Raw genomic sequence first — 10,271 nt, 5'->3', positions numbered from 1 at the left:
TCTCTCTCTCTCTCTCTCTCTCTCTCTCTCTCTCTCTCTCTCTCCCTCTCTCTCCCCCCCTCTCTCTCTCTCTCTCTCTCTCTCTCTCTCTCTCTCCCTCCCCCTCTCCCTCTCCCCCCCTCTCTCTCCCCCCATCCCCCCCTCTCCCTTTTCCCTTTCCCCTGACTCTCAATCTGAAGAAGGGTCTCGACCCAGAACGCCACCTATTCCTTTCCTCCAGAGATGCTGCCTGACCTGCTGAGTTACTCCGGCATTTTGGGTCTCTCTTTGGTGGTGTGCATCACTAGGATGTTACCTGGGCTTGGTGGCTGGAGAGGCTGTTTGGGGCAGGGACCTTTCCCGCTGGAGTGTAAAAGACAGAGGGTTGACCTTATTGAAGTGTATGGGAAGATGATGGGGAGCATGAATGAAGTGGACACTCGGTCTTTTTCCCCCCCATAGTAGACTATTCTAAAACGAGAGGACATGCATAGGCTTAAGGTGAAAGGGGAGATGTTTATGACAGACCCCAGGGGCAACTTTTTCACTTGGAGGATAGTACACATCTGGAACAAGCTGCCAGAGGAAGCTATAGAATTGGATACGATTATGATTTTAGAAAGCTCTAGGCTAGATGACCCGTTGTTACTAAAGGAGGTTCTTTAGTAATTTGTCAATTTCTTTGTTGAACTAAATTAAGGTGCGTGTTGCAATCAAAAGCGTGTGAACAATTGGTTGGGCAGAAAGCAGCCAAAATGGTCCACAATATACACTGGAATTTTGAAGGATGAGAGGAGATCTTATCGAAACGTATAGGATTATTAAGGGGTTGGACACGTTAGAGACAGGAAACATGTTCCCAATGTTGGGGGAGTCCAGAACCAGGGGCCACAGTTTAAGAATAAGGGGTGGGCCATTTAGAACGGAGATGAGGAAAACCTTTTTCAGTCAGAGAGTTGTGAATCTGTGGAATTCTCTGCCTCAGAAGGCAGTGGAGGCCAATTCTCTGAATGCATTCAAGAGAGAGCTGGATAGAGCTCTTAAGGATAGCGGAGTCAGGGGGTATGGGGAGAAGGCAGGAACGGGGTACTGATTGAGAATGATCAGCCATGATCACATTGAATGGCGGTGCTGGCTCGAAGGGCCGAATGGCCTCCTCCTGCACCTATTGTCTATTGTCTATTGATAGCGCAACAATGTGAACGAAACACGACCCGTTGGGTTCCCGTTCTGACGGCGGTTGATGGAAACAAAAAGGCACGCAATTTAATATTATTGAGCGGTCAAACTTTAACTTGAAGAAAATTTGAGCATTTACCTCAGGAGTCATCGTTCAACGAAGCACGCGTTTAATGACAACGTTGAATACGGGAGTATTAGATCAAAATGGCAATGTTCATTTTATGGGGTATGTGTCCGAAATACAGCGTAAATGGATAACAAGTGTTCAGAGGACAATGCACGGTGGCACAGTGGTAGAGTCGCTGCCTCACAGCGCCGGAGACCCGGGTTCGATCCTGGCCACGGGTGCTGTCTGTGCAGAGTTTGCACGTTCTCTCTGTGAATTGCGTGGGTTTTCTCCGGGTGCTCCGGTTTCCTCCCACACTCCAAAGACGTACAGGTTTTGTAGGCTAATTTGGCTTTGGTAAAATTGTAAGCCAAAGTCCTCTGGCTTTGGTAAAATTGTAAGTTGTCCTCAGTGTAGGATAGTGTAAGTGTGCGGGGATCGCTGGTCGGCGTGGACTCGGGGGGCCGAAGGGCCTGTTTCCGCACTGTATCTCTAAACTAAACTAAACTAGTGAGCAACTTGGTCGGCGTGGACAAGTTGGGTGAAGGGATTGTTTCTGTGATGTACGGCTCCATGGCTCTATGGAAAGTGGGCATGTTTGAACTTGGAAAATAGAGGCAAGTGAGGACAAAGTAAACGTGTCTGATGGGAAGTAGGCCAGTTGAGCCTCTGACAAGAGAAGGTGCTGAAAGCACATCTGAGGCAGCCGGGCAGTCCAGAGGGGCCGTGAACGGAAGTTGATTTACTTTATTTTCACGCATACCGAGGTACAGTGACAAGCTTTTTTATTGAGTACTAACCAGTCCGTGGCAAGTCTCTATGTTTACGAAACAGTCAGACATGGACTGGACAGGTTTGGAGGGATGTGGACCAAGCGCAGGCAGGTGGGACTAGTGTAGCTGGGACATTGTTGGCCTGTGTGGGCAAGTTGGGCTGAGGGGCCGGTCTCCACACTGCATCACTCTATGACTCTATACATGATTACAATCGAGCCGTCCACAGTGTGCAGATAAAGTAAGAAATGCTGCTGTTGGAGTAGAGGTTTGAAAGAGTGGAGCGATGGTAATGCGTGAGTGCAGATCCACTTCTAGGAGCAGCCCACAGAGCGTCGCCCGGCCTGGGCGCCATCTTGGTTGTCTAACGGGTTGGACACATTAGAGGCAGGAAACATGTTCCCAATGTTGGGGGAGTCCAGAACAAGGGGCCACAGTTTAAGAATAAGGGGTCGGCCATTTAGAACTGAGATGAGGAAAAACCTTTTTCAGTCAGAGAGTTGTGAATCTGTGGAATTCTCTGCCTCAGAAGGCAGTGGAGGCCAATTCTCTGAATGCATTCAAGAGAGAGCTGGATGGAGCTCTTAAGGATAGCGGAGTCAGGGGGTATGGGGAGAAGGCAGGAACGGGGTACTGATTGAGAATGATCAGCCATGATCACATTGAATGGCGGTGCTGGCTCGAAGGGTTGAATGGCCTCCTCCTGCACCTATTGTCTATTGTCTATTTCTATCTATCTATCTTGGGGAAGATATAAATAGACAATGCTAACCCATGCTAACCAACATGCCCCATCTACACTAGTCCCACCTGCCCACGCTTGGTCCATATCCCATCAAACCTATCCTGTTGATAACATTTAATGTGTGTAAGTTCTGACACTGATTGCTCTAGTTTATTCTATTGTCAGGTTTAGTTTTAGTTTAGTTTAGAGATACAGCGCAGAAACAGGCCCCTTTGGCCCACCAGGTCGGCACTGACCAGTGATCCCCGCACACTAACACTATCCTACCCCCACTACGGACAGTTTTACATTTATACCAAGCCAGTTAACCTACAATACCTGTACGTCTTGTTGAGTGTGGGAGTGTGGCGCAGTGGTCGAGTCGCTGCCTTGCAGCGCTTACAGCGCCAGAGACCCGGGTTCGATCCCGACTACGGGTGCTGTCCGTACGGAGTTTGTACGTTCTCCCCGTGACCTGCCTGGGTTTTCTCCGAGATCTTCGGTTTCCTCCCACACTAAATGGCTTCGGTAAAATTGTAAATTGTCCTTAGTGTGTGTAGGATATTGTAAGTGAGCAGGGATCGCTGGGCGGGCCGAAAGGGACGGTTTCCGAGGCTGTATCTCTAAACTAAAAGTGGGCATGGTCACTACAGTAAAAAAGAACCTAACGTCACTGGGCACAGAGTTACCACACTTCCTGGGGTTGTGAAACATGCTGAAGTATCTCACTTTGGCTCCTAAATGTGTCGGTACAAAACCGAAATCTAAAATTGAAAGCATTTTTGGCAAGACTAGATAGGGTGGATGTGGAGAGGATGTTTCCAACCGCAGGAGAGTCTCGAACCCTCTTTTAGAGGGCACAGCTTCGGGATAAAAGTACGTACCTATAGAATGGCGAGGAGGAGGAATTTGTTTAGCCAGAGGGAGGTGAGTCAACAACAGATGGTTGTGGAGGCCGTCATTGGGTATTTTCAACACGGAGATTGAGAGATTCTTGATTAATAAGAGTGTCAAAGGCTACGGGGAGAAGGCAGGAGAGTGGGGTTGAGAGGGGAAAATAGATCAGCCGTGATCGAATGATGGAGCAGATTCGATGGGCCTAATTCTGCTCCTATGGTCTTATGGAAATTATTCCAGACCCATTTTCTCTCTGATCAAAGAAACCAGCCATTGCTCTTACTGGCAGGTACCGCAGAGAATGAATCATGGCCCAACCATCAATCATCTCGGACACGCACACAGACGCACACGCACACACGTGCACAGACACGCACGGACACGGACGCAGACACACACAGACTCGCACGGATACGCACAGACACGCACGGACACGCACGGACACGCACAGACACACACGGACACACACGCACACACAGAGACACACACGCACACAGACACGGGCACAGATACACACAGACACGCACAGACATGGACACACGCGCACAGACACGCAAGGACACACAGATACGCACAGACATACACGCGCACACAGAGACACACACGGACACGGACACATACACACAGACACGCACAGACATGGACACACGCGCACAGACACGCAAGGACACACAGGTACGCACAGACATACACGCGCACACAGAGACACACACGCACACAGACACGGACACATACACACAGACACGCATAGACACACAGGCACGCATGGACTCACACAGACACGCACGTAGACAATAGACAATAGACAATAGGTGCTGGAGGAGGCCATTCAGCCCTTCGAGCCAGCACCGCCATTCAATGCGATCATGGCTGATCACTCTCAATCAGTACCCCGTTCCTGCCTTCTCCCCATACCCCCTCACTCCGCTATCCTTAAGAGCTCTATCCAGCTCTCTCTTGAAAGCATCCAACGAACTGGCCTCCACTGCCTTCTGAGGCAGAGAATTCCACACCTTCACCACTCTCTGACTGAAAAAGATCTTCCTCATCTCCGTTCTAAATGGCCTACACGGACATAGCCTGTTTCCGGCTGTATATATATGATATGATATGATATGATATGATATGATATGATATGATATGATATGATATGATATGATACGCACACAGACACACACAGACACACACAGACACACACAGACACACACAGACACACACAGACACACACAGACACACACAGACACACACAGACACACACAGACACACACAGACACACACAGACACACACAGACACACACAGACACACACAGACACACACAGACACTCACAGACACACACAGACACACACAGACACTCACAGACACACACAGACACACACAGACACACACAGACACACACAGACACACACAGACACACACAGACACTCATTCCTTGCCTACATTTAGTCCGATTTATCTGCATTTGGCACATATCCTTCTAAACCTTTCCTATCTAAGTATTTGTCCAAATGTCTTTTAAACATTGTATATATCTGACTCTTCCACCTTCTATTCTATATACTCACCACACCCTGTGTGGAAACAACTTGCCCTCCGATCTCCTTGAAATTTTTATCCTCTCACCTTAAACTATCGCCCTCTAGCTCTTGACTCCCTATTGTTGATTATTATTAGATTTAAGCACAGTGTTGCCCTGGCACTCTGCCCAGGCCAGTATTCACGTGTCTACTTTGCAAAATGACTACTCATAGTCATGACTGCATGTTGCTGGTTATTGTGGGGAGAGGGTTTGTTGGTGGTGGTGATGGGTGCACGGAACTGGCATCTTTGTCTGAAGAAGGGCCTCGACCCGAAACGTCACCCATTCCCTCTCTCCAGCGATGCTGCCTGACCCGCTGAGTTACTCCAGCATTTTGTGCCCATCTTCAAAGTCGTACTGCTTGCAGCAGAGGCATTGTAAACCAAGCTAAACCGGGAACATGAAGGCAGCTAGACTGGGAGGCTTCGGAGGAGAAGTATTTGCAGAGCAATTATTTACTTAAAATGCTCAATAGAAATCAGTGAAAAGGATTCAAAGGGCTTGCCTCTTCAAATCTTGTAACGGATCCAGTCTTTATGTGGTGATTGTTTGCTGCCCCTTTAAAATAGGAAGACTAGCATTTCAATTAGTGCAGGGAAAAAAAACTGCAGATACTGGTTTAAATCGAAGGTAGACACAAAATGTTGGAGTAACTCAGCGGGTCAGGCAGCATCTCGACCCGAAACGTCACCCATTCCTTCTCTCCCGAGATGCTGCCTGACCCGCTGAGTTATTCCAGCATTTTGTGCCTGCCTAGCATTTCAATTAGGTTGTTTATAACATCTATAAAACCTAAAGTGCTCCCTCACCTCCCTCTCTGTCCCTCCCCCACCCTAGTTCTCCCACTGATTTCACTGTCCTGATTAATTTTATTGTCCCTGTGCCTCGTTGTCACCTTCCCCTCGGTTCACAACGAACCATTCTACATTTCCATCGTGTGTCGGAAGGGACAGCAGACGCTGGTTTCAACCGAAGGTCGACACAAAATGCTGGAGTAACCGAGCGGGTTCTCTTCTCTCCCGAGACGCTGCCTGACCCGCTGAGTTACTCCAGCATTTTGTGTCTATCTTCAGTGTAAACCAGCATCTGCAGTTCCTTCCTACAACTAAAGTGCTCTGTTTAGTTGAGTTTGTTGTCATCTGTACGGAGGTACAGTGAAAAGGCTTTTGTTGCGTGCTAACCAGTCAGCAGAAAGACTGTACATGATTACACTCAGCCCGGCTTCAGTGTAGACACAAGATAAAGGGAATAACGTTTGGTGCAAGATAAAATCCAGTAACGACCAAGTAAGGTCTTCAACTCCAATGAAGTCGATTTTAAAGTGCAGGAAACACATAATTATTTTGTATACAGCAAGATTTGAGTATAGGAGCAGGGAGGTTCTGCTGCAGTTGTACAGGGCCTTGGTGAGACCGCACCTGGAGTATTGCGTACAGTTTTGGTCTCCTAATCTGAGGAAAGACGTTCTAGCCTTAGAGGGAGTACAGAGAAGGTTCACCAGATTGATCCCTGGGATGGCAGGACTTTCATATGAAGAAAGACTGGATAGACTGGGCTTGTACTCGCTGGAATTTAGAAGACTGAGGGGGGATCTTATAGAAACATATAAAATTCTTAAGGGGTTGGAGAGGCTAGATGCGGGAAGATTGTTCCCGATGTTGAGGAAGTCCAGAACCAGGGGTCACAGCTTAAGGATAAGGGGGAAGTCTTGTAGGACCGAGATGAGAAAACATTTCTTCACACAGAGAGTGGTGAGTCTGTGGAATTCTCTGCCACAGAAAGTAGTTGAGGCCAGTTCATTGGCTATATTTAAGAGGGAGTTAGATGTGGCCCTTGTGGCTAAAGGGATCAGGGGGTATGGAGAGAAGGCAGGTACAGGTTACTGAGCTGGATGATCAGCCATGATCATATTGAATGGCGGTGCAGGCTCGAAGGGCCGAATGGCCTACTCCTGCACCTATTTTCTATGTTTCTATGTTTCTATCCCACAAATGGGAAATTATACATGACTGTTTTTGCTATATTGCAGGGGAACCCACCCAATAAAACCTCTCGGCCCTTATCTGAAATGGTGGAGTGGGAATTTTCTTGCTCAGAGAGTGTAGTAATTAAAGGTCTTGCCCAGAAAAGAAAGTGTAACTTTGCTGCAGGTGCCATTTCAAAGATTTCAAAGTCAGGTGTGCCAATTAAGGTACAGTGATATTCGAACCACTGTGTCATTTTCAGCATCGGTCTGGATAACACACCTGCTGTTACAAAGGTTTACATTCTGGTGAGCCAGAGTCAGTGGCTATCAACACTGGCCTCCATGGATAGACTCAGACAGTGTGGACGCAGGCCCTTCGGCCCAACTAGCCCATGCCGACCAAGATACCCCATCCACATTAGTCCCACCAGCCCGCGTTTGGCCCATATCCGTCTACACCTTTCCAATCCGTGTACCTGTCCAAATGTCTTTTAAATGCTTTTATAGTACGACGCGGTGGCGCAGCGGTAGAGTTGCTGCCTTACAGCGCCAGAGACCCGTGTTCGATCCTGACTACGGGAGCTGTCTGTACGGAGTTTGTACGTTCTCCCTGCGAACAGGGGGGTTTTCTCCGGGTGCTCTGGTTTCCTCCCACACTCTAAAGACATGCAGGTTTGTAGGTTCTTGTGGAACACCAGTTGTCCCTGGTGTACGGGATAGAACTGGGGCACGGGGTGATCGCTGATCGGCGTGGACTCGTTAGGCCGAAGGGCCTGCAGCCGGGCTGGATCTCTAAACTAAACTAAACTATATTAACTAATAGCAGTCTGAAGAAGGGCCCCAACCCGAAACGTTTACCTATCCTTTTTCTCCAGAGATGCTGCCCGACCCGCTGAGTTACTCCAGCATTTTGTATCTATCTTTGGTGTAAACCAGCATCTGCAGTTCCTTGAAGCAACAAGGCTGGTTAATGCAAGGCATTCCAAAATCACCTCAGGGACTTCCTCGATGGATAACACATGGCTTTAGCATGACTCCCCTTTTGCCAATCTCTCCCCCTCTTTCATTTATCTGTTTATACTGCTGAGGTCACGTGCTTTGATCCAGATGTCAACATCTGTACATCGGCGAGACCAAACGCAGGCTCGGCAATCGCTTCGCTCAACACTTTCGCACGGTCCACCTTAACCAACCTGATCTCCCGGTGGCTGAGCACTTCAACTCCCCCTCCCACTCCCAGTCTGACCTTTCTGTCATGGGCCTCCTCCACTGTCAGAGTGAGAGGCCCAGTGCAAATTGGAGGAACAGCACCTCATATTTCGCCTGGGCAGTTTACACCCCAGCGGTATGAACATTGACTTCTCTAACTTCAGATAGTTCCTCTGTCCCTCTCTTTCCCCTCCCCCTTCCCAGTTCTCCCACTAGTCTTCCTGTCTCCCACTACATCCTATCTTTGTCCCGCCCCCTCCCCTGACATCAGACTGAAAGTGGCACGGTGGCGCAGTGGTAGAGTTGCTGCCTTGCAGCGAATGCAGCGCCGGAGACTCAGGTTCGATCCCGACTACGGGTGCCGTCTGTACGGAGTTTGCACGTTCTCCCCATGATCTGCGTGGGTTTTCTCCGAGATCTTCGGTTTCCTCCCACACTCCAAAGACGTACAGGTTTGTCGGTTAATTGGCTGGGAAAATGTAAAAATTGTCCCTAGTGGGTATAGGATGGTGTTAATGTGTGAGGATCGCTGGGCGGTGCGGACTCGGTGGGCCGAAGGGCCTGTTTCTGCGCTGTATCTCTAAAATCTAAAAAAAAAATCTGAAGAAGGGTCTCGACCCGAAACGTCACCCATTCCTTCTCTCCAGAGATGCTGCCTGACCTGCTGAGTTACTCCGGCATTTAGTGTCTACCGTGCAAACAAAGCCATTATCTGTTTTTGATTAGTCACTGTACATCAGCAAAAGTGGATTTCTGTTATCAGGCTACTGAACCATTCGACCAACTACTAGAGAGCATAAGGTCAGAAGTGATAGGAGTAGAATTAGGCCATTTGGCCCATCAAGTCTACTCTGCCATTCAATCAGGATAGTTTGTCTGTTTGTTTTTATGTTATGACTGTTTTTGTAAAGCGCTTTGAGCTCCTGGTAAAGCGCTATATAAAATAAATGCTTATTATTATTATTATTATTATCTATCTGTCCCTCCTAACCCCATTCTCCTGCCTTCTCCCCATAACCTCTGACTCCCGTTCTAATAAAAAATATCTATCTCTGCCTTAAAAATATCCACTGACGGCCTCCACAGCCTTCTGTGGCAAAGAATTCCACAGATTCACCACCCTCTGACTAACATTAATTTCTCCTCATCTCCTTCCTAAAAGATCGTCCTTTAATTCTGAGGCTGTGACCTCTAGTCCTAGACTCTCCCACTAGTGGAAACATCCTCCCCACATCCACTCTATCCAAGCCTTTCACTATTCTGTATGTTCCAATGAGGTCCTGAATGAACTACTCTCTACCTCATTGGAGACACATGGACCTTTGATTTTTGGCCAGACTTTACTTGACTGTATCTTGCACTAAACATTATTCACATTACTCCCTTTATCACACAGTGTATCTGTACACTGTGGACGGCTCGATTGTAAACATGTACTATCTTTCCACTGACTGGTTAGCATCTCACTGTACCCAGGTGCGCGTGACAATAAACTAAACTCTACTCAACTCTTAACACTTTCAACTTTACACTCAAACAATTGGAAAACGAGTTAAAGTCATCGAAACTAGTCAGCGTAAGGCTATTCCCAATCAGGCTACTTGGTCCAATTGAAAGTGTAATAATAAGTGTTAGTAATCTGTTGGATAGAGCTCCAGAGGCTAGTGGAATTGAAAGAGCTAATGGCTATTAACTTTGCATGATGGGACACTTGACCATTGTATGCAAACCTGCTTGTGCGGTTTTGTACCTTCTATATTGTCGAGAGTGGAAAAATACTAATGGCTCACATGGATGTGACTGATAATTGAAGGCTTGCAATCCTTGGATAAACCACGGAACATAACAATTACTGGA

This window comes from Rhinoraja longicauda, chromosome 28 (assembly GCF_053455715.1).
Source record: "Rhinoraja longicauda isolate Sanriku21f chromosome 28, sRhiLon1.1, whole genome shotgun sequence".
Taxonomy (NCBI): domain Eukaryota; kingdom Metazoa; phylum Chordata; class Chondrichthyes; order Rajiformes; family Arhynchobatidae; genus Rhinoraja; species Rhinoraja longicauda.
The sequence above is the reverse complement of the archived record's forward strand: the minus strand, read 5'-3'. Positions refer to the sequence as shown.